We start from the raw sequence: 24,220 nt of genomic DNA on the forward strand, positions 1-24,220 counted from the left end.
ATTGGGAAATAATCACTGGTCTCCATTTGCACCCTTGAGAGTCAGAGGCACACAGTGTTATTGTGTCCTGCACAGCTTGCTTACAAAATCATAGACTGTCAAAATCAAGCATGCAGACTGCAAATAAAAAGCGAGAGCATCTTGGAATTAAACCCAAGAGATTAAGATCAGAAGAGTCTACACCTTGAGTTATGCTGCTGAGAGGGAAACCTGTGATTTCCTATCGGTTTTTTATAGGTTTTGAAGTGATCTATCCTGGACAATCTTCTTCCATGTGGGGCTCAGATAAACAGTAAAAGTCAGTTGAGTTCATTCATTATTCTTTTGTTATTTATTTATCACAAAATATTTGAATCAAGATTTCACAGAAAATTTCCCAGTAAGTCTGTTAGCAACCAGCTGAGCCCTATTCAGGGTTTATCTGAACATCTGAGTCTACTGAGAGAATTCTACATATGCATCCACATGTGAAACTGTGAAGAATATAGTGAAATGGAAAATACGCTCCTCAGAACTTTGATGTGCTCAGTAAAATCTTCATCTAGTACCTAAGCATTTGAGAGCAACATTTGATAAAGTAGCCATAGCTAGGGAGCAGGGAGGTAGCTTTTACCATTTTTTCTTTTCCTTTTTTTCCACATGCTTCTCCAAACCTGGGAGTTACAAAGATGCACTCAAAGGATCAGGCATCTTAATGACTTTAACAATATAAGAAAACATTTCGGGCTTCCCTGGTGGCGCAGTGGTTGAGAGTCCGCCTGCCGATGCAGGGGACACGGGTTCGTGCCTCCGTCCGGGAGGATCCCACGTGCCGCGGAGCGGCTGGGCCAATGGGCCATGGCCGCTGGGCCTGCGCTTCCGGAGCTTGCGCTCCGCGGCGGGAGAGGCCGCAGCAGTGGGAAGCCCGCCTACAGCAAAAAAAATAAAAAAAGAGAAAAGAAAACATTTCAAGAACGTTTTAAAAAACACTTGGACATTGAGATAAGATGCCCATGAGAACTAAGCTTACATTGTTTCTAACACAATTATGGAATTTATATTGCATATCTCTTATATAGATGTGCCTAGTAGACAAAAATAACGTCTCACATATATCTAAGGCAAGTCTTCTATACCAGTTTTAAGGAAAAAACAATGTTGAAAAGGGTGGATTTGTATAAAAAGGAAACAAACCAGGTGTCCTTAAAGGTCAAATTTGATTTGAACACCAGAGTATCCTCAACCATTTAAAGGATTAATTTCAAGGGAATATTTTATGCTGTTAGAATCATAGTGACTCTATATTTGGAAGAGAACACAAAATTGTTTGGTCCATGTCAATGCTTTTCAATTAGGGTTCGTCTACACATTGCAAGTCTGCAACCCACTGATAATCTAAAAACAAAGATATTCTTAACCACCTGAATGAACACCTTATAACTGCCATGTGGTTGGAAAATTTTAAATTACAATTGTGTTTACAATCATGTAAGTGTCAAAAACTATAAATCTGAGCCAATAAGAGAACTGTGTCAGTCTGTTTAGTGGCTAAAAACATCAAGGTGCCTTGCAGTTTGAATAGGGAAAGGAAATGGGAGACATAAGTTACTACATAGTGTAGATAAGATAACATAAAAATCTGTTTTAATCATCATTACCATATTTGTGTTGCTTACAGCAATTTAGTTTCAGCCAAAATACATCATTTATCATAACACGAAATTATTTAAATTAACCTGAGGTTGATACCTCGCTAAGCATTGACAAAAGCTCAAGAAACCTTTAGAGGATGCCATCACAACTCTGAGAATTTATTGAGAAGATGAGAAGATTCTCTGAAGGAAATGTATAGGAGTAGAGAATGCCTTGGTGTTTCCTCCACTCTATCCCATTCTCCCAGTCCAAGTAAGAAGGATAATCTGAGTGCCCTGCTATGATATTTGGGGCAACATTTTTTCAGAATGCAAGGCTGACCTCTTATTTCCTGTTAGATGATAGACAAGCTGCAAAAAGCCAGACCCATGTAAGGTTAGAGAAGAGCATTGGAGATTTCTCTGAAGCTTGGGAATGAAGGGAAACAGGTGCTTGCCTCTAGTTAGGATGAATCTGCAGATTAGAGACTGCTTGGAGTGCCCTTGATGATTGAATAGGGATAAACAGCATAACTGAGAAAATCCTGAAAATTCAGAGCTCGACAGAGTGAGGTAGTGAACTTTTCTAGGGACCAAGTGGACACTCAGAAGTGACTAGGGCTAGGTTGATCCTGAAAGGAGATTTCTAAAACACCCCCGGGGTGTTGTTCATGAGGGTGGGAGCTGGGAGTCCTTTGCAGCAAGCATGATCAGTATCAGGAAACAGCACACCGTGAAGCAGTCAAGTATGTCTTTGTCCTTTCCTTCTAAACACCACTTCTCAAGTTCCAGACCCTGAGGACCCAGGGGCAGCCGAGGTGCAGAACAGGCCATGAAGCAGGGAAAGCTAGAAGAGAACACACTCTCTTCTCTATAGGAACTACAGGACTGAAGTTTAGGACTAAACTGAAGGAGGAGGCAAACATAACTGATGACATTAACACCAATTACTATTTAATCAATCTACATTAAATTACAATATTAATAACAATTAATATAATTAATCTTGAATTAAGAGGCTGAAGTTTTTATTTAGCTTTTAATTGGATATACACATATGTATATTTCCTTTCAGGCTCATTGAAGAACATTTTAAAATAACTTCAATAATTTTGGAATTATGAACAAGTTGCAACTACGACTAACTTTTTCCTGAATCATTTGCAAGTAAGTTGATGATGCAATGGCCCATCATGCTCAAATACTTTGGCCTGCAATTTCTATAAGTAAGGATTTTTTCTGCATAATTATAACTATACAAATCTGGAAATCAATACTGACTCATGGCTAGCATCAAATCCTCAGATTTTGGTTTAATTTTAAATTTTTGTAAGTATTAAAGATTTATATCTTATTTATTTTGCTTTATGGGTATACTTATTTAAATAACAGTAACATTATAATAAAGTTAATTTAAAATACTGAGGTCGTTAAGGGTCCATGTATAACCCAAGTTTAGGGGAAATAAAAACAATGAACTATTAAAATCCATTCATAGATACATGTATATGTATAACTGAATCACTTTGCTGTACACCTGAAACTAACACACAATTGTTAATCAGTTATGCTCCAACATAAAATAAAATTTTTTTTAAGAAAATCCACTCCTGTTACATACAAAAAATGCTGTGTTCTAGAAAGGTGGAGTGACTACAGTTTTCTGGTGGCAGATCCAGAAGCCAAATAAAATGTCACAGCTCAAAACTTTGCTCTCATTCACCCAAAAGACAATCTGCTAGTTGTGCTAAACTCCCTCCTCTCTACCTCCCAAGGCTGGGGTAGGGAGTAATAATCATAATATTAATAACAACAGGTACCAAGTACATACGATGTGCCAGGAATCAGCCTAAGTGTTGTGTGTGTATCATTTCTTTTCCTACTCACAACAATACTATGAAGGAAATTTTATAGGTACCTTACTTTAAAATGTAAGGAAACTGAGGAGTGAAAAACTAAAGGAAATTTACTCAAGGTTATATGATTTCCAGGTGGTGAAGTCAGCATAGGAAGAGGCAGGCAGACACCCCAGCTGAGGTTCTTAACTGCCAGGCCACACTGTCCTGCTGCCGGCCCTCTTGAATTCTGCTCAGATAGCGTTGAAATTATCTCTGTGTGTTTTATTATTTGTTTTTCACTTCTCTCTCTCTCACAAGTATAAACACATCAAGGATGAGAATTCTTTTGCATCTTTTTTTCATGTGTCTAACAAACATGCTATTGGACGCAAGGAAGGAGTCAGTAAATATTGTACCTGAAATAATTAATTCAAAATATTGGGTGAAAGGGAGAAGGAAAGAATGCTAACTGCAAAATTCAAAATGAAGCTGGATGTTAGAAGGATGAAAGTCTGACCCCAGTAACAAAAGACTTGAGTTTGCGAATAAATCTGAAGGTCCAAAGGAAGGTTAAAGTTCTTAAGTTCTCTGCAGGAGATCGCTGAGGGCCTGAATCAGCAGATGGAAATATTCAACTCCATGAGACATATACAGAAACAATGGCACTAAGAAGAAAACAATAATTAAAGAAAGAAAGAGAGGGAGGGAGGGAGGAAGGAAGGAAGGAAGGAAGGAAAAAAGAAAGAATATGGATGACGTAGGAGATTGTGAAATGACTTGACAACAGGATTAGGAATTAAGTATAATGGCTGATTTTCCATTGTTCAGAATCAACTTGGAGGAAGGCTGAATAGCTCTGAGGACTTCTGGCCAGGATTCAGATTACATGTAAAGCTATTACAGTGGTGGTGACCACAACTACAAGATAAAAAGCCTACTGTTTTAATAGCTTGAATTTGACAATACATTTAGTCAAAATGGGCAGTCATATCAGGTTGACAGTTTTGCCTCAACTGATCTAATTTGTTGGCTGATTAAATTGACTTGAAAAGTTTTTCTTAACCAACATGGGTGCACACAAATATAGTCAGAATCAACCAATCCAAGAGCTGGTATTTATTGAATGTATCTATGGATTAGCATATCTGTTAAGTAAATTAACATACTTGGGGGAATTTGTAACTTTCAGCAGATGTTTGGCTACTGGCAATAAATAATTATATCACTCCTAAACATTCTGTAGTCACAGCTTTGCTAAACTGATAATATAAAGAGTACAGCAAGGATGAAAGAATAATTTTTACATTCCAGTAAAACTCTGGCTCAAAAGCAAATTTTAAAACACCCCGTTTAAAAGCCTACCAGCAAACAGTGTGGAGGAGTATTGAATCCTGTTCTACATAGCACTGCTAACGCAGCTGAACGGAGGAAATGGGTTGAGTTTTTTAAAGGTAAAGAGATGAAAATAAAAAGGAAAGCAGGTCACATAAACTGAAACGGTCCATTGAGGAGCTTGTCACAGAACACACGAGGTCTGGCTGTGAAAATAAAAACCTCTGACAATCCTGATTAAATCTAAAAACAAAATAAATAACATAGGAAAATACAATCTACATTATTAGGTAGCAAAGAGCAGATCCTGGCAGGAGAGCTAAGGGCCACGCTTTCTGCAGTTGGCTTGCTGAGCCAGCAGTTTGCAGGTTCAGGGTTGGAGCAAGAAAAATAACTGCCCTGGGTCTGACCACGCAGTGAGGCTCCAGCAGCTTCAGCAGCCGATTTGAGGACCTTGTTTCAGTGGCTTTGTTTGTGAGAAAAGACTAATTAGTGAGGATAGAGACAGGGGTTTGATGTGAAGGTTGGTCAAGCCTGCAGACATTTTTCTTGAAATGGAAAACTTTTCATGTTGAAGAGTAAGTTTCAACATTCTTTATTTCTTGGGATAGAAAAACAGATCATTATCCCATCAACACCAACACGTTCAGTAGAAATATGAAGATTCATTTTTGCATTTGTAAAGATGTATGAGAGGGTGTGATGTTTATCCTTTAAAGTACCTGCCTTTGACGACAAGGTCTGTGCCTTTCGTGAAATTTGATGAGAGCCCAGGCATTGGCATGGACAGGTAGCTCCTATAAATATTTGAGTGATTCCCCTGGTCCTTGAATTTTTGCCACCAGATGAAAAGGAAATATTGATGCCTAGCGTTCTCCCCAGAAGTCCCTGAAAGGCAATGGCTCCACCAGAGAAGTCTGTCTGGCTCTAACACAGAGCTTCATGTCTCTATTTTTCAGCACCGAAAGCAGAATGAGAAAATACTGAAGGGAGGACAGGATCATCATTCCACATTGTCAATTCACGAGCTACAGATAGGGCATGTGAAGCACAGTGTCACAATCGCCTGAAATTCCAACCCCTGACTCCACAAATCAGCCAAGATGCTTGTGCCTGGTGTTACAGCCCTGCTGTAACAGGGAAGCATCTACTCATGTATTTTTGTTTAGATGGAATGGTAGACAAATCCAGTTAGCCATATGTGCTTAGTTTTTTCTTTTCCGATTTCAGTGTCTAGGAGGATTAAGCAAACACTATCTACAAGTGGCTAATAATCATCCCAAGAATATTCTTCTTAAATATGCTCAAAATAACACAATATGCCATATTTTTTGCATGTGTTCTTAAATTTAAATAATTAACATAAAGAATCCTACTCTTCAGTGATTCTGCAATATGCTTTTGCATTCAATATTCAATTTTGAGATCTGCCCATGTTGATACTTAGCCCGCTGAAAGTGGGGAGGCCTGATTCTACTAAAAGATAATTGGGTGTCATAATTCCAAACCAGGAAAGTCATCTACACAACGGTAACCAGACACCCAAATTCCAAGGCAAAGTTCAAAGTGAGGTGTGCCATTGAAACCTACCCCAGCCACCGCGTATTATCACCAGCTGATCACCAGCACTCTGAGACTTTGTTTTCCTAATATGGGACAGAGATGATTTGAAATTTTTCAGCTTTAAAAGACTTACCTTCTTCTTTCAAACACGTCCATCAAAGTTTAGATGCTGTGTTGGATTGGGCTCCGCCTTGCCCTAAAAATGACTTCCACTCAGCACTCAAGCTTTGGTCTTTGAGTTTTTATTTCTAGCTCTAGATTACTCTACATGCTGTATGATATCCCTTTGTATGAATCTTCCAAAATTTATTTCTCTATTCACATAGTGATGAATATTTGGAGTTGTTTTCATTTATTTTCTAATTACTATACAAATAATGCTACACTGAAAACTGTTGTTCGTGTTTTTCTGTATATAATACCACAAGGATGTGATGACAAAATCAGTCCCAACTATCAAAAGAAGTTCATGTCAGTTATTCAGTTAAATACTCAGCTGACATTAATGTTTTACTGTCAAATAAGCACCCCAACACCCTCAGAGATCTTAAATATCACAGTCCCACAATATTTGCTCTAAATAAATTTTCTGAGTTGCCTTGTTTACAAGTCTATATGGTTGATCTCTTTTCAAGCCATGTATGTTCAGTTTTCTCTTTCAAAATTTGTTTCTTGCGAGTATACACGTTCCCTATCAGGTGTATCACCAAGAAATTCCTGAATCCATGTGTATGTATATAGGGAATAGGGGAGTATAAGTCTTGAATTCACTGAGTCATTTTTTTAAAATCCTCTAATTTTGGTGTTTAAGGAAATGAGGATGGTCATCACCAACCCAAGCTACTAAGCCTCCTTCCTGCATTGCAATTCTTTAAGATAGCAAAGTTGTTTGTTTTTTTTTAATAGAATTCTTTGGCCTTTTTAAATTATAGAATATGCCTGAAAATGGAATTTTCGATACTAGCATATGGACATATTCAAATTTAGTAACTATTACCAAAATACTCAAAGTTTTGGTCTCCTTTATTCTCTTATCATCAGTGAATGAGAGTGATGTCTTTTAAATTGGCTGACGATCTTTTGAATAGTCCATTTTGATGTCGTTTAATTTATCCTTTTTTTCTTTGTGATTTGTATTTTATTGTGAACTTATTTTTTATTATTAAGATATTTTCTTCTAATAAATGTAAAGTAAAATGGATATGATATATATATTAGAGAAAGAGCCGGAGACAGACGATAGATGAATAAATAACTTCATCTAAAAAGGCCAAAAAATTGCATTGTTTTATGAAAATGTCCCAATATGCCCTCACATGCACTGAATATCATTGATATCTTTTAATTTTTGTTCAATTTGATAGACCAAAAAAGGTACCTTAATGTTTCAAATTACATTTACATTTATGAATAAAATAATTGAAATTCTTTCTACATTATTGACTATTCTGAGTTTTTTTTCTGTGTGAATTCTGCTTATGTTTATTTTCATTGAGACACCAGTGTTATTTTTATTTTGTAATATCCTTTAGAGCAAGGGGCTTGAATCCTTTTTCTTTAAATAATTTCTAAAAATATTTGTTTAAAATGATTTGGGAAATCAGATATCTTGTATTTCTAAAGTAGATATTTTCACATTTACTTTTCTTGTTGATTTCTTCCATTGCTTTTATTAGTTTTATTTATTTTAGGATCTCAGATTCACAGAGATGGTTTCTTTTGCCTCAGTTTAAGTCAAGTTGTTATCTCCATGTACTGCACTGTACTTTTAAACATTTTTTATTTTATTTATTTATCTCCACTCCCATCCCCCTTGGGTCCCAATCCTGCCCACTTCAAAATTATATGGGATCTTCTGTGTACATATATTTTTAATTTACAGAAATGAAAGTGGTCTCTAAAGCTCATTATGATATTTATTCTATAAAATCTCTTATCATTCAAGAGCTGATTTCATACCTCTTAGGTTTGTTCTTGATCTAAAAAGAATGTACCTAAGTTTTTTTTTTCTACTGAGTGAGCAATGACTTAGTGAGTCAAGAACATTCTTTCTATTACAAATTTTATGAGAAAGTTTGTTACTACTAGTTGTTTAATTTTATCAAATGATTTTTCTGTAGCCATAAAATGATTGTGTGTAATTTTACTTTTAGTCTATCTACATGAAGAACACTGATAGAATTTCTGATGTTTACTCACTAAATGGACCATAATAACTTGTTTTAAAAATATTTTTGTGTTCAGGATTTTTATATCTACATAAATTACATTAACCTCTAGCTTTATATTTTGAACTACCCTATCTGTTGTAGAATCAAGATCACACTAATCTCATAAAATCAGTTTTGTATCAACTTGTTTTAGATAAGGTTATCCATTCTTTGAAATTTTAGTGGAACTCACCCATAAAACTATTTAGACATTGCACTTTTTGCAGGGAGGAGTAAAGGGAAGATTTTCATTACTATTTTAGTCTATTTATTTAGTGATTATTAGAATATTTAACTGTTCTCTTTTTTTTTTTTTTTTTGCGGTATGTGGGCCTCTCACTGCTGCGGCCTCTCCCGTTGTGGAGCACAGGCTCCGGACGCGCCGGCTCAGCGGCCATGGCTCACGGGCCCAGCCGCTCCGCGGCATGTGGGATCTTCCCGGACCGGGGCACGAACCCGTGTCCCCTGCATCGGCAGGTGGACTCTCAACCACTGCGCCACCAGGGAAGCCCTGTTTTATTTCTTAATGTTACCAATTTTGGAATTTTGTTTAATAAAGGTACCCGTTTCATCTAGGTGTTAGCAGTTTATTGACTAAGTTGGGCCTGGTAAGGTGTAAGGAGAAAGAAACGATCTTTTCCTTACCATTGCCTTTTTACACTCTGCTGAATAGCTTGTCACTCTTCTAGATAAAGTCTTGTATTTTTCTTGTCACAATTAACATACTAACATACTAACAGTTACATTCAAATCTAATCACATCTTTTCATTCCATTTGAAACTTAACTCCTTGTTCAACTCAGGTCTGAGTTTCTTCTCTTTCTTCTGCAGAGCCTTTTTCTTCTTTTTCCTCCAGTAATCACTATGCTGTCTCTAACCCCATCAGAGGTGAAGGGAAGAAGAGAGAAGAACAGAGGTAAAGGCAAAAAGATCTCTCTTGACCAGTACCATTGTAATCTGTTCTTGATGACCTTTGAGTGTGGCCAGTGACTGATGTCGACTATTTTGTGGAGCATTTATTTAGGGGGTTCATTCAGGATCTGTTTCCGAGGAGCCACCACTTACAGGTCCCTCATATTGGACATCCTGTCTCTGGGCAGCAAGTTATGACTCTTTCCTCAGCTATTGGCTTCTGGTATGCACCCCACACAAACTCCATCCGTGGGGCTCTCCCACCCCTTCAGGTTTCCTCTTGGAATTAGGGACCATAGAGGAAGCTCATATTCACCACAGCGCCCCCTCAAGCTCTATAAAGACTGTTATATAATGTTGGCTCTGATACACTGGTTTGTTCTTAACACAGTCATCTTTAAAATACTTTTTCAGGATTTCCCTGGTGGTGCAGTGGTTAAGAATCCACCTGCCAATGTGGGGGATGCGGGTTTGATCCCTGGTCCTGGAAGATCCCACATGCTGCGGAGCAACTAAGCCTGTCTGCCGCAACTACTGAGCCCGTGTTGCAACTACTGAGCCAGTGTGCTGCAACAACTGAAACCCATGCTCCTAGAACCTGTGCTCCACAACAAGAGAAGCCACCGCAATGAGAAGCCCACATAGCCCCTGCTTGCCACAACTAGAGAAAGCCTACGTGCAGCAATGAAGACCCAACGCAGCCAATACATATATAATATTTTTCAAGGACAAAGTGAAATACTAGTTCAATGTCCCCGAAATCCAAAGAGACATGCAAATCAAATTCCCCAGGCTGTCTTAAAGAACTCATCATTTGTTTGGGAATGGAGAGAAATATAATCTCACTCCATCAGTTCTCCATCTAAAGAAACCCTTTTTCTCCAGTTCTCTAATTTTGCAGCACTCTTAATTCCCCATGTAGTCTGGACCTGAGAATGAGCTAAACAATGGAAGAAAAAGTGGTTTAACAAGTTCTTACCATGTCCTACACTGAAATACAACAACTATTGCTCTTCTTAGGGTCACTGCTGAAACTCTAAGGGGAGAAGGTAAGTACAATGAGACAGCTTCGTGATTCATAGCTTTGCTAATTTGTGTTTCTTAGTAAGGTCCTTTTTATCTTAGTATCTCTCGTGATTATTTCCTTTTCATTCGTTCTATAGTTTATCTGGATCTTCTCTTTTTTCAGATTAGTCTTACCAAAGATTTTTTTCTCATTATTTTTAATATTTTTTTACATCTTTATTGGAGTATAATTGCTTTACAATGGTGTGTTAATTTCTGCTTTACAACAAAGTGAATCAGTTATACATATACATATGTTCCCACATCTCTTCCCTCTTGCATCTCCCTCCCTCTCACCCTCCCTATCCCACCCCTCCAGGCGGTCACAAAGCACCGAGCTGATCTCCTTGTGCTATGCAGATGCTTCCCACTAGCTATCTACCTTACGTTTGGTAGTGTATATATGTCCATGCCTCTCTCTCGCTTTGTCACAGCTTACCCTTACCCCTCCGCATATCCTCAAGTCCATTCTCTAGTAGGTCTGTGTCTTTATTCCTGTCTTACCACTAGGTTCTTCATGACATTTTTTTTTTCTTAAATTCCATGTATATGTGTTAGCATACGGTATTTGTCTTTCTCTTTCTGACTTACTTCACTCTGTATGACAGACTCTAGGTCTATCCACCTCATTACAAATAGCTCAATTTCATCTCTTTTTATGGCTGAGTAATATTCCATTGTGTATATGTGTCACATCTTCTTTATCCATTCATCCGAAGATGGACACTTAGGTTGTTTCCATCTCCAGGCTATTGTAAATAGAGCTGCAATGAACATTTTGGTACATGACTCTTTGAATTATGGTTTTCTCAGGGTGTATGCCCAGTAGTGGGATTGCTGGGTCATATGGTAGTTCTATTTGTAGCTTTTTAAGGAACCTCCATACTGTTCTCCACAGTGGTTGTATCAATTTACATCCCCACCAGCAGTGCAAGAGGGCTCCCTTTTCTCCACACCATCTCCAGCATTTATTGTTTCTAGATTTTTTGATGATGGCCATTCTGACTGGTGTGAGATGATATCTCATTGTAGTTTTGATTTGCATTTCTCTAATGATTAATGATGTTGAGAATTCTTCAATGTGTTTGTTGGCAGTCTGTATACCTTCTGTGGAGAAATGTCTATTTAGGTCTTCTGCCCATTTTTGGATTGGGTTGTTCGGTTTTTTGTTATTGAGCTACATGAGCTACTTATAAATTTTGGAGATTAATCCTTTGTCAGTTGCTTCATTTGCAAATATTTTCTGCCATTCTGAGGGTTGTCTTTTGGTCTTGTTTATGGTTTCCTTTGCTGTGCAAAAGCTTTGAAGTTTCATTAGGTCCCATTTGTTTACTTTTGTTTTTATGTCCATTTCTCTAGGAGGTGGGTCAAAAAGGATCGTGCTGTGATTTATGTCATAGAGTATTCTGCCTATGTTTTCCTCTAAGAGTTTGATAGTGTCTGGTCTTACATTTAGGTCTTTAATCCATTTTGAGCTTATTTTTGTGTATGGTGTTAGGGAGTGATCTAATTTCATACTTTTACATGTACCTGTCCAGTTTTCCCAGCACCATTTATTGAAGAGGCTGTCCTTTCTCCACTGTACATTCCTGCCTCCTTTATCAAAGATAAGGTGACCATATGTGCGTGGGTTTATCTCTGGGCTTTCTATCCTGTTCCATTGATCTATCTTTCTGTTTTTGTGCCAGTACCATACTGTCTTGATTACTGTAGCTTTGTAGTATAGTCCAAAGTCAGGGAGCCTCATTCCTCTAGCTCCGTTTTTCTTCTCAAGATTGCTTTGGCTATTAGGGGTCTTTTGTGTTTCCATACAAATTGTGAAATGTTTTGTTCTAGTTCTGTGAAAAATGCCAGTGGTAGTTTGATAGGGATTGCATTGAATCTGTAGATTGGTTTGGGTCGTAGAGTCATTTTCACAATGTTGATTCTTCCAATCCAAGAACATGGTATATCTCTCCATCTATTTGTACCATCTTTAATTTCTTTCATCAGTGTCTTATAATTTTCTGCATACAGGTCTTTTGTCTCCTTAGGTAGGTTTATTCCTAGCTATTTTATTCTTTTTGTTGCAATGGTAAATGGGAGTGTTTTCTTGATTTCACTTTCAGATTTTTCACCATTAGTGTATAGGAATGCCAGAGATTTCTGTGCATTAATTTTGTATCCTGCTCCTTTACCAAATTCATTGATTAGCTCTAGTAGTTTTCTGGTAGCATCTTTAGGATTCTCTATGTATAGGATCATGTCATCTGCAAACAGTGACAGCTTTACTTCTTCTTTTCCGATTTGGATTCCTTTTATTTCCTTTTCTTCTCTGATTGCTGTGGCTAAAACTTCCAAAACTATGTTGAATAAGAGTGGTGAGAGTGGGCAACCTTGTCTTGTTCCTGATCTTAGTGGAAATACTTTCAGTTTTTCACCATTGAGGACAATGTTGGCTGTGGGTTTGTCATATATGGCCTTTATTATGCTGAGGAAAGTTCCCTCTATGCCTACTTTCTGCAGGGTTTTTATCATAAATGGGTGTTGAATTTTGTCGAAAGCTTTCTCTGCATCTATTGAGATGATCATATGGTTTTTTCTCCTTCAACTTGTTAATATGGTGTATCACGTTGATTGATTTGCGTATATTGAAGAATCCTTGCATTCCTGGAATAAACCCCACTTGACCATGGTGTATGATCCGTTTAATGTGCTGTTGGATTCTGTTTGCTAGTATTTTGTTGAGGACTTTTGCATCTATGTTCATCAGTGATATTGGCCTGTAGTTTTCTTTCTTTGTGACATCTTTGGTTTTGGTATCAGGGTGATGGTGACCTTGTAGAATGAGTTTGGGAGTGTTCCTCCCTCTGCTATATTTTGGAAGAGTTTGAGAAGGATAGGTGTTAGCTCTTCTCTAAATGTTTGACAGAATTCGCCTGTGAAGCCATCTGGTCCTGGGCTTTTGTTTGTTGGAAGATTTTTAATCACAGTTTCAATTTCTGTGCTTGTGATTGGTCTGTTCATATTTTCTATTTCTTCCTGATTCAGACGTGGCAGGTTGTGCATTTCTAAGAATTTGTCCATTTCTTCCAGGTTGTCCATTTTATTGGCATAGAGTTGCTTGTAGTAATCTCTCATGATCTTTTGTATTTCTGCAGTGTCAGTTGTTACTTCTCCTTTTTCATTTCTAATTCTATTGATTTGAGTCTTCTCCCTTTTTTTCTTGATGAGTCTGGCTAATGGTTTATCAATTTTGTTTATCTTCTCAAAGAAACAACTTTTAGTTTTATTGATCTTTGCTATTATTTCCTTCATTTCTTTTTCATTTATTTCTGATCTGATTTCTATGATTTCTTTCCTTCTGCTAATTTTGGGGGTTTTTTGTTCTTCTTTCTCTAATTGCTTTAGGTGCAAGGTTAGGTTGTTTATTCGAGATGTTTCCTGTTTCATAAGGTAGGATTGTATTGCTATAAACTTCCCTCTTAGAACTGCTTTTGCTGCATCCCATAGATTTTGGGTCGTCGTGTCTCCATTGTCATTTGTTTCTAGGTATTTTTGGATTTCCTCTTTGATTTCTTCAGTGATCACTTCGTTATTAAGTAGTGTATTGTTTAGCCTCCATGTATTTGTATTTTTTACAGATCTTTTCCTGTAATTGATATCTAGTCTCATAGCGTTGTGGTCGGAAAAGATACTTGATACAATTTCAATTTTCTTAAATTTACCAAGGCTTGATTTGTGACCCAAGATATGATCTATCCTGGAGAATGTTCCATGAGCACTTGAGAAAAATGTGTATTCTGTTGTTTTTGGATGGAATGTCCAATAAATATCAATTTGGTCCATCTTGTTTAATGTATCAGTTAAAGCTTGTGTTTCCTTATTTATTTTCATTTTGGATGATCTGTCCATTGGTGAAAGTGGGGTGTTAAAGTCCCCTATTATGAATGTGTTACAGTCGATTTCCCCTTTTATGGCTGTTAGTATTTGCCTTATGCATTGAGGTGCTCCTATGTTGGGTGCATAAATATTTACAATAGTTATATCTTCTTCTTGGATCATTCCCTTGATCATTGTGTAGTGTCCTTCTTTGTCTCTTCTAATATTCTCTATTTTAAAGTCTATTTTGTCTGATATGAGAATTGCTACTGCAGCTTTCTTTTGGTTGCCATTTGCATGAAATATCTTTTTCCATCCCCTTACTTTCAGTCTGTATGTGTCTCTAGGTCTGAAGTGGGTCTCTTGTAGACAGCAAACATATGGGTCTTTTTTTTGTATCCATTCAGCTAATCTGTGTATTTTAGTGGGAGCATTTAGTCAATTTATATTTAAGGTAATTATCGATATGTATGTTCCTATTCCCATTTTCATAATTTTTTTGGGTTCGTTATTGTAGGTCTTTTTCTTCTCCTTTGTTTCTTTCCTAGAGAAGTTCCTTTAGCAGGTGTTGTAAAGATGGTTTGGTGGTGCTGAACTCTCTCGCTTTTGCTTGTCTGTAAAGCTTTTAATTTCTTCATCAAATCTGAATGAGATCCTTGCTGGGTAGAGTAATCTTGGTTGCAGGTTTTTCTCCTTCATCACTTTAAATATGTCCTGCCACTCCCTTCTGGCTTGCAGAGTTTCTGCTGAAAGTTCAGCTGTTAACCTTATGGGGATTCCCTTGTGTGTTATTTGTTGTTTTTCCCTTGCTGCTTTTAATATGTTTTCTTTGTATTTAATTTTTGACAGTTTGATTAATGTGTCTTGGTGTATTTCTCCTTGCATTTATCCTGTATGGGACTCTCTGTGCTTCCTGGACTTGATTAACTATTTCCTTTCCCATATTAGGGAAGTTTTCAACTATAATCTCTTCAAATATTTTCTCAGTCCCTTTCTTTTTCTCTTCTTCTTCTGGAACCCCTATAATTCGAATGTTGGTGCATTTGATGTTGTCCCAGAGGTCTCTGAGACTGTCCTCAGTTCTTTTCATTCTTTTTTCTTTATTCTGCTCTGCAGTAGTTAGTTCCACTATTTTATCTTCCAGGTCACTTATCCGTTCTTCTGCCTCAGTTATTCTGCTATTGATCCCATCTAGAGTATTTTTCATTTCATTTATTGTGTTGTTCATCACTGTTTGCTTCATCTTTAGTTCTTCTGGGTCCTTGTTAAATGTTTCTTGCATTTTGTCTATTCTATTTCCAAGATTTTGGATCATCTTTACTATTATTACTCTGAATTCTTTCTCAGGTAGACTGCCTATTTCCTCTTCATTTGTTAGGTCTGGTGGGTTTTTATCTTGCTCCTTTATCTGCGGTGTGTTTTTCTGTCTTCTCATTTTGCTTATCTTACTGTGTTTAGGGTCTCCTTTTTGCAGGCTGCAGGTTCGTAGTTCCCATTGTTTTTGGCGTCTGTCCCCAGTGGCTAAGGTTGTTTCAGTGGGTTGTGTAGGCTTCCTGGTGGAGGGGACTAGTGCCTGTGTTCTGGTGGATGAGGCTGGATCTTGTCTTTCTGGTGGGCAGGTCCACGTCTGGTGGTGTGTTTTGGGGTGTCTGTGGACTTATTATGATTTTAGGCAGCCTCTCTGCTAATGGGTGGGGTTGTGTTCCTGTCTTGCTAGTTGTTTGGCATAGGATGTCCAGCACTGTAGCTTGCTGTTCGTTGAGTGAAGCTGGGTGCTGGTGTTGAGTTGGAGATCCCTGGGAGATTTTCGCCATTTGATATTATGTGGAGCTGGGAGGTCTCTTGTGGACCAGTGTCCTGAAGTTGGCTCTCCCTCCTCAGAGGCACAGCACTGACTCCTGGCTGCAGCACCAAGAGCCTTTCATCCACATGGCTCAGAATAAAAGGGAGAAAAAGTAGAGAGAAAGAATTAGTAGAAGTAGAAAGAGAGAAAGAAAGAAAGAAAGGAGGGAGGGAGCAAGGAAGGAAGGAGGGAAGGAAGGAAAAAAAGAAAGGAGATAAAGTAAAATAAAATAAAGTAAGATAAAATATAATAAAGTTATTAAAATAAAAAAATAATTATTAAGAGAAAAAAATTAAAAAAACAAAAATAAAACAGACGGATAGAACCCTAGGACAAATGGTGGAAGCAAAGCTATACAGACAAAATCTGACCCAGAAGCATACACATACACACGCACAAAAAGAGGAAAAGGGGAAAAAATCATAAATCTTGCTCTCAGAGTTCACCTCCCTAATTTGGGATGATTCGTGTCTATCACGTATTCCACAGATGCAGGTACATCAAGTTGATTGTGGAGCTTTAATCCGCTGCTTCTGAGGCTGCTGGGAGAGATTTCCCTTTACCTTCTTTGTTCTCATAGCTCCCAGGGGCTCAGCGTTGGATTTGGCCCTGCCTCTGCGTGTAGGTCGCTGGAGGGCGTCTGTTCTCCGCTCAGACAGGACGGGGTTAAAGGAGCCGCTGATTCGGAGGCTTTGGCTCACTCAGGCCGGGGGTGGGGGGGGGAGGGGCACTGCGTGCGGGGCGGGCCTGCGGCGTCAGAGGCCGGCGTGCGGCGTCAGAGGCCTGCGTGCGGCGTCAGAGGCCGGCGTGACGTTGCAGCAGCCTGAGGCGCGCCGTGTTCTCCTGGGGAAGTTGTCCCTGGATCCCGGGACCCTGGCAGTGGCGGGCTGCACAGGCTCCCCAGAAGGGGAGTGTGGATAGTGACCTGTGCTCGCACACAGGCTTCTTGGTGGCGGCAGCAGCAGCCTTAGCGTCTCCTGGCCGTCTCTGGGACCGCGCTTTTAGCCGCGGCTCGCGCCCGTCTCTGGAGCTCCTTTAAGCAGCGCTCTTAATCCCCTCTCCTCGCGCACCAGGAAACAAAGAGGTAAGAAAAAGTCTCTTGCCTCTTCGGTAGGTCCAGACTTTTCCCCGGACTCCCTCCCGGCTAGCCGTGGCGCACTAACCCCCTGCAGGCTGTGTTCAAACCGCCAACCCCAGTCCTCTCCCTGCGCTCTGACCGAAACCCGAGCCTCAGCTCGCAGCCCCGCCCGCCCCGGCGGCGGAGCAGACAAGCCTCTCGGGCTGGTGAGTGCCGGTCGGCCCTGAGTCTCTGTGCGGGAATCTCCCCGCTTTGCCCCCCGCACCCCTGTGGCTGCGCTCTCCTCCGCGGCCCTGAAGCTTTCCCCCTCCACCACCCGCAGTCTCTGCCCGCGAAGGGGCTTCCTAGTGTGTGGAAAGCTTTCCTCCTTCACCGCTCCCTCCCACAGGTGCCGGCCCGTCCCTATTCTTTTGTCTCTGTTTATTCTTTTTTCCGGAGCCTGTGCTCCACAACGGGAGAGGCCACAACAGTGAGAGGCCGGCGTACCGCAAAAAAAACACACAAAAAAACAATATTTACTTTAGGTTCCAAAATCCAAAGGATTTTCATAAGGCTTTTCTTTTTTTATGGATTTCTAACTTTCTGAATTATGAACAAAGAACATAGTCTAATGTAATGCTGCTTCCTTAGAATGTATTGGGGCTTCTTTTGCAGCCTTGTACGTGGAGCCTCCCAAGAATGAATTAAAAGAATCTTTGTTTTCTATTGGGTGTACATTTTTACATAAAGCTAATATGTTCTTATTGTGTTGCCCAAATCTACTATAAGGGTTTTTGTCTGTGAGATCTGTCCATTTAAACCACAATTTTTGATGTGCCTATTTCTCCCCATTCTGACCATTGTTGCTGTTTATGTTTTTGGGCCGCACTGATATTCTGCAAATTATGCATATCACTGTATTACTGTATCTTCTTGAGCTAAGCTTTCTTTTACTTCTTTATTCCTATTGCACATTCACCTTACTTGGTGAGTTCACAATCCTTACTTGGTGTATTATTAAGATAAATATATCACATTTCATTCAGACTTCTTTCTTCTCCTCCTTCATATCTTTGTTCAAATGTTACCTTTTCAACAAGGCCTTTCCAGGCCGCTGTCTTAATAACTTGCAATCCCCTGCCTCCCTAGCCCTCTTCCTGCTTAACTTTTCCTATAGCATTTTTCACGTCCAAAATACTGTAGGATTCAATTACTTATTTTGTTTATTTTCCGGCTTCCCCAAGTTAACAAGTCAAAAATATGCTGAGCAGGTATTTTGTCTGTTTTGTTCCCTCCCTGCTCTATCACTGCACCTGTAAGAGGAGCTGACATTTAGAAGGCATGCTATAAATGTTTGTTGAATGAATGAACAAATAAGCAGTTCTATATCCTTTTGTTTTAAATGGATGTCTTGTAGATAATGGTGTCAGTTAATTGCATGTTTGCTTGAAGCTCCTTCTGTATTCTGCTCTATGGAGAAGGGGCTGGGAGTCTGCAAATGACATTTCCCAGGATCTCTTGCCAACTGGCTTCTTGTCAAGTTCTGCTAATGGGAGTCCTGATAGGAATTTGTAAGGTGGAGGAGGGGAGAGCTGCCTCTCATCCTGCTTCCTGTTTCTGGCAGAGTGTTAAGTGGTGAGAGCAGCAGAAGCAGTGACAGACCAATAGTGGTGACAGCACAGCAACACCTGACAGCATTGGTGGTAGCCACAGTGTAAGCCATGGTTCCAACCCTGCCAAAGGGGCAGCTCTTTGGTGGATCCTGAACAGGATGTGACAACATCTCCAGCGGTTCATCAGCAGGTGTAAACTCTTGGGCTCCAGCTTAGAAGTGTCAGCAAACTTCTGATCTTTGGGTATCACCCTTTCTTCTTTTTTGCTTCTGCTAATCATCTTCTGCATTTTGCTCGTCCAACAGCTGTATAACCAATTCCCTGTATTAAATCCCCTCTAAATACTTAGGATTCTTTTTTTCTTTTGGTGATCTGGACTAATATAACAATACACTGCTAAATCTTACTTCAGATCCAATTTGTGGGCCTCCATCTTTAGATTTTTGAGTTGAACTCACATTTTTCGAAATTATTCTTATAATGGGATTTTCTTCTGTGTAATGCTTAATGTTCTATATCACCATGTTTTTTGTTTTTTTCTTTTATTTCTGTCCTTTATATTAGAAAGGTTGAATTTTTTTAAGCTGGTTGAAAGTTATATTTCATGGTTTCAAAAATATATGTATTTTGTAATGTAATATCTTGAAAATCAGGAAGGGTCTGAAGTCTATAGTGTTTGACGATCAATCACTGTTGGCCAGGCAGTAGTCGTGACATAGCTGTCATTCCTTGAGCCTGCAGGAATGTCAAAAGTGCCAGCATCATAACCTATAGATTGGGTACCAGCAGTTTGGAAGAAAATCCTAGAGAAAATAGTGGAGAAAAGAATATAGTTAACTCCTAGGAACCAAATGACGTGGGAAAAGATGTTGATGTGGGTGATGAACTGGACATACTTAGCAACATTCCTCAGGAGAAGTCTAAAGTAGGCCTGTCCTACCTGCAATACATAGTAGTTTTACTTCTATAAATTCTTTTTAAAATATCGCATCACCACCCTTCATAGCACAGAGGATTATTTTGTGCAGAAAAACACAATCATTAATGACTAAAAAGTCATTTAGAAGAGCTGAACTTGGTGTGAAGAAGTTTGGGGAATATGTTTACTGGTTTTATTTTGTTTTTTCTTTTTGTAGTTTTATGAGAATGATATATCTAAAAGAACCCTTTCAATATAAATAAAAATTCTAACCAAGAAAGCATTGTGTCTTGATGGGCAGCCCCTTTTCATAGTTGGCAGTATTTTTTCAGCATTTTTCCTTTCATAGCGGTAAATTAAAAAATGGTGTGTTGGGCTTCCCTGGTGGCGCAGTGGTTGGGAGTCCGCCTGCCGATGCAGGGGGCGCGGGATCGTGCCCCGGTTCGGGGGGATCCGACGTGCCGCGGAGCGGCTGGGCTCTTGAGCCATGGCCGCTGGCCTGCGCATCCGGAGCCTGTGCTCCGCGGCGGGAGGGGCCACAGCAGTGAGAGGCCCACGTACCGCAAAAAAAAAAAAAAAAAAAATGGTGTGTTTTACAATAGACTGTGTCTTGAATTTTATGTAAAACAGCAGACGTACTATTTTCGTCCCTATGGGATTATTTCTAACTAAGGCCCAAATTTGCATTTAACTATGAGTTTCTACATTTACTAATATTTATGTATTTTCCTTAAACTATTCTCCTCCCCCACTGATGTCCAACGTCCCTTACATCCCAAGTCATATTACAGTCACCTGGAATTTTAATTCTGGATTGCCATGGGGGCTGTTTATTGTTACTTATTAAGGCAATAATAACACTTGTAAGCTCTTACCCCATAGTGTCTCTTCCTCCAATATTTATTCTTCTTTTTCCTGGGGGTCTTTCTGCAAGAGTAATTTCAAAGGTACTCTGTGTGGTAAATTTTCTGAGGTTCATTTACCTAAGACTCAGAAAATAAAGATATTTCTGTTTCATAGCTAAATATTATTTATTTGAAAAATATCGACATTCAAAGTTCTTCATACTTTTCTTCATTCTTTTCTCGCATTTAATTCTTCAATCCATCTGGAAATAACTTTTCCTCATACATCAATTAAATAAAGGTGTCCCTTCAGCAATGGTTTATAATTCTTCCATTAGTATATACTTAATTCAGAGATACATCAATGCATATTCCATTACATTTTCTGCACATTAAGTATTTTGTCAGTACTACACTGTTAACTGCCAGAGTTTTAATGGAGTGACATATTAGGTGGAGTGGCATATCAAGATGTCAACTACCAGTCCTGGGCCACCTTGCCTTCCCTTACAACCATCCCCATCTTTATTTGTGGAGGATAGGTCCCAAGCTACAGGTAACTAAACTCTATAATATCCTGCAAGATGTAAGACTAAAACAATGAAGAAAATCAGAGAACTGGTTTGTGTCTTCCCCCAACTAACAGAAATGAGTCTATCAATAAAACTGAAAGAAAAAGAGGCAAATTTTAGGGGGTGGGGATGATAGCTGTGTATAGAGAAGGTGACTTGTGCCTCCACCCTGATTATCCCCATCCCTAGAAGAATTTCCCTTGCTGTTTGGGTCTGAAGCATAATGAGCCCTTCTCAGAAAAATAAGGTCAAATGAGCAAGTACCAGTAGGTATGTAACACACACACACACACACACACTCACACACAAACACACACTCACACATCTACAACACAGTATTCCTACAGAGGTACAACTAAGAGAGGGAGAGAATGCTTAAAGATCTCCACAAAAGTACAAGGATACATGTATTTTCTTATGGAAATAGGACTTGAGCCAGCTTGGAAGGTAGAGGGAAGGGGCAGGGGAAGAAAGGAGCTGGCTTTGCCAGCTTTAAGAGCAGCTTGGCAGAGAATAAAACCTGCATCAGTAGGACTTTTGGAGTCATACTCCATGGACTGCTTCTCTAGAATCCCCCATGGCAAGCAGTAGGGCAGGTGCCCAGCTGGGTCCCCAAGTGGGCCATTTGTCAAAGTCAGCTATGGGGTACACCTGCACCACAGACCAGTCAGGGAGGACACGAGCAGCTGGAGCCTACAGAATTTTGTGGCCTAGCTCGGGACACTTGATAATAAAGACTCTGACTCTGACTTTAAAATTATTTGACCAAGTTTACTACAATGAAATTAACCAGGTTGCTTACTGTGTTGCATGAGGCAGGCTCAAGAATAGAGTTGATAATGAGTCATTAGAAAAGTGGAGTTTCCCCTTGTGTACATTTGACTAATGGCTGTTCAATTAATTATTATGTTCTGATAGAGGCAATAGTCATTATTTTTACTTTTCAACATTTCTGAAAAATATGTTTGTCATGCAAATTAAATGCATATAAAAATGCATACCATTTAACCCAACCATTTAATTCCATGTCTGTGAACCTATTTGAAGAGACTATGTGCAAATACGCTTATTGAAGCATGATTTTTTTAGTTTGGTTACAAATGAATTTTTATTTGAAGTAAGTGTAATAAGAGAAACATTTGACAATGAATTTGACTCTTTCACCACTCTAGACATCCCCAATACTTTGTCTAATAGTGATTTTCTTTGACCCTCTTATTGCTAGGAGATTTGTTATTATATCAACTAACAAATGTTTGGGTGTTTTTTAAATTTGATTTTTTTACTTTAAAATTTTATGTTTACTCTTAATTTTTAATTTAAAATTTTATAACCATTTAGTTACAAAAAAATCTATCTTGAATAATTACTGCCATTTTTGATGTTCTAAATTCACTTTGTAGCCTAATATGTGCTAATATGTCTAGCCCTAATTTTCTGTGCTAAAGATTTCATGGAAATTGTAAAATATATTTTGCTTCTCTTTTGGATTAAAAAGTTTTACATGTATACCAATACTTCATTTTTATTAATGTTATGTTAATAATATAACATATATAACATAATAATATGTTATTCTAAATTTCTATATTTTTCTACTTTGGCTGATAAAGGCAAAGGTAGTTATCCTAGATCATATGTGTTTCAATTTCTTTTTCTAAGCTTTAGTCTTCGAATTATATATTTTGATATTTTATTAAGCAATACCAAAAAGAACCATGAATATTATATTTTTATTTAAATATAAATAACAGGTTTTAGCCCATTTAATTAATTTTGTCTTTAATTCTCAATTTGTCTGAAATTAAAATTTGACTGGAGCTTACTTTATTTCATTTGAGAAATGCTGCCCATCCATTTATTTTCAATAATTCTCATTCCTGTAGTTTTAGGTGTATGTCATATGTAATTTTGTTCATTACAGACAAAATGACAGTCTTCATCTTCAATAAAATGCTTTATCTAATTGTATTTATTAACACAACTAGCACGCTTTGTGTTAATGTTTTCTCTTTTGGAAGTAGTTTTTAATTTTTCTATTTCTGTGAATTTCCACATTTTTATGACTCTTCATGTTTTTCTTCTATTATTTGTAAGAAACTTCCACAAAGTTAATAATTTGAATTTAATTGTCTTACTGTTTACCATAAGTTCTTAAAACACGAGCTTTTATATTTCATTTCTCTAGTTGCCATCATCAATCATAAAACAGTGATTTAACCATGTAAGAATATTATTTTCAACTATTATATTGCATAGCTTAGATTTGACCCATGGCTCAAATGCCCCTGCTCTGAGCTTCATCATTTTTTTTTTTTTTTTTTTGCGGTACGCGGGCCTCTCACTGCTGTGGCCTCTCGCGTTGCGGAGCACAGGCTCCAGACGTGCAGGCTTAGCGGCCGTGGCTCACGGGCCCAGCCACTCCGCAGCATGTGGGATCTCCCGGACCGGGGCACGAACCCGCGTCCCCTGCATTGGCAGGTGGACTCTCAACCGCTGCGCCACCAGGGAAGCCCAAGCTTCATCATTTTTTAAAAAAAATATTGACTTGTACTTCATTTTAAAAACAGTATTTATGATAATAATTTCGATTTACCTAAAATGGCTGATGTTGATATTTACAACCTGATATTTAATTATTACTCCATTTTTAACTTGGATTCATCTTCTACTTGACTAAAACATGGCTTCAGATAAAAATTTTCAAGGGTATATGTACAATAGTTTTTGGTGACCTCTATGTAACTAATAATATCATTCTGGTAAACAGCAACTTATCTAGTGCAAAATTATTGACTCATGAATATATTCTCTTCAAACCTATAAAAATTGGTATTTACAAAAAGGAGCTAGACTTCTGAGTAGAGGACCAGCCCCTGTCACAGATGCAGGTGTCAGTGCCCACTCTTAGCATTGCTCCCTGTGGTAGGCAGAATGATGGGGCCCCAAAATATCCTAATACCAGGAACCTATGAATCTG

At 38.5% G+C, this 24,220-nt stretch overlaps 1 long non-coding RNA gene across 1 annotated transcript in view; it reads left to right on the forward strand.

Moving 5' to 3' along the window:
• Nucleotides 1–17,051: 17,051 nt before the first annotated feature.
• LOC307195375 overlaps nt 17,052–24,220 on the forward strand; it is a 90,830-nt gene continuing 83,661 nt past the window's right edge. The window contains exon 1 of the long non-coding RNA XR_013830820.1: nt 17,052–17,318. This is a non-coding gene — a long non-coding RNA (uncharacterized lncRNA). The remainder of the gene's footprint in view (nt 17,319–24,220) is intronic.

Source organism: Stenella coeruleoalba (genome assembly GCF_951394435.1).
Source record: "Stenella coeruleoalba genome assembly, chromosome: 12".
NCBI lineage: Eukaryota > Metazoa > Chordata > Mammalia > Artiodactyla > Delphinidae > Stenella > Stenella coeruleoalba.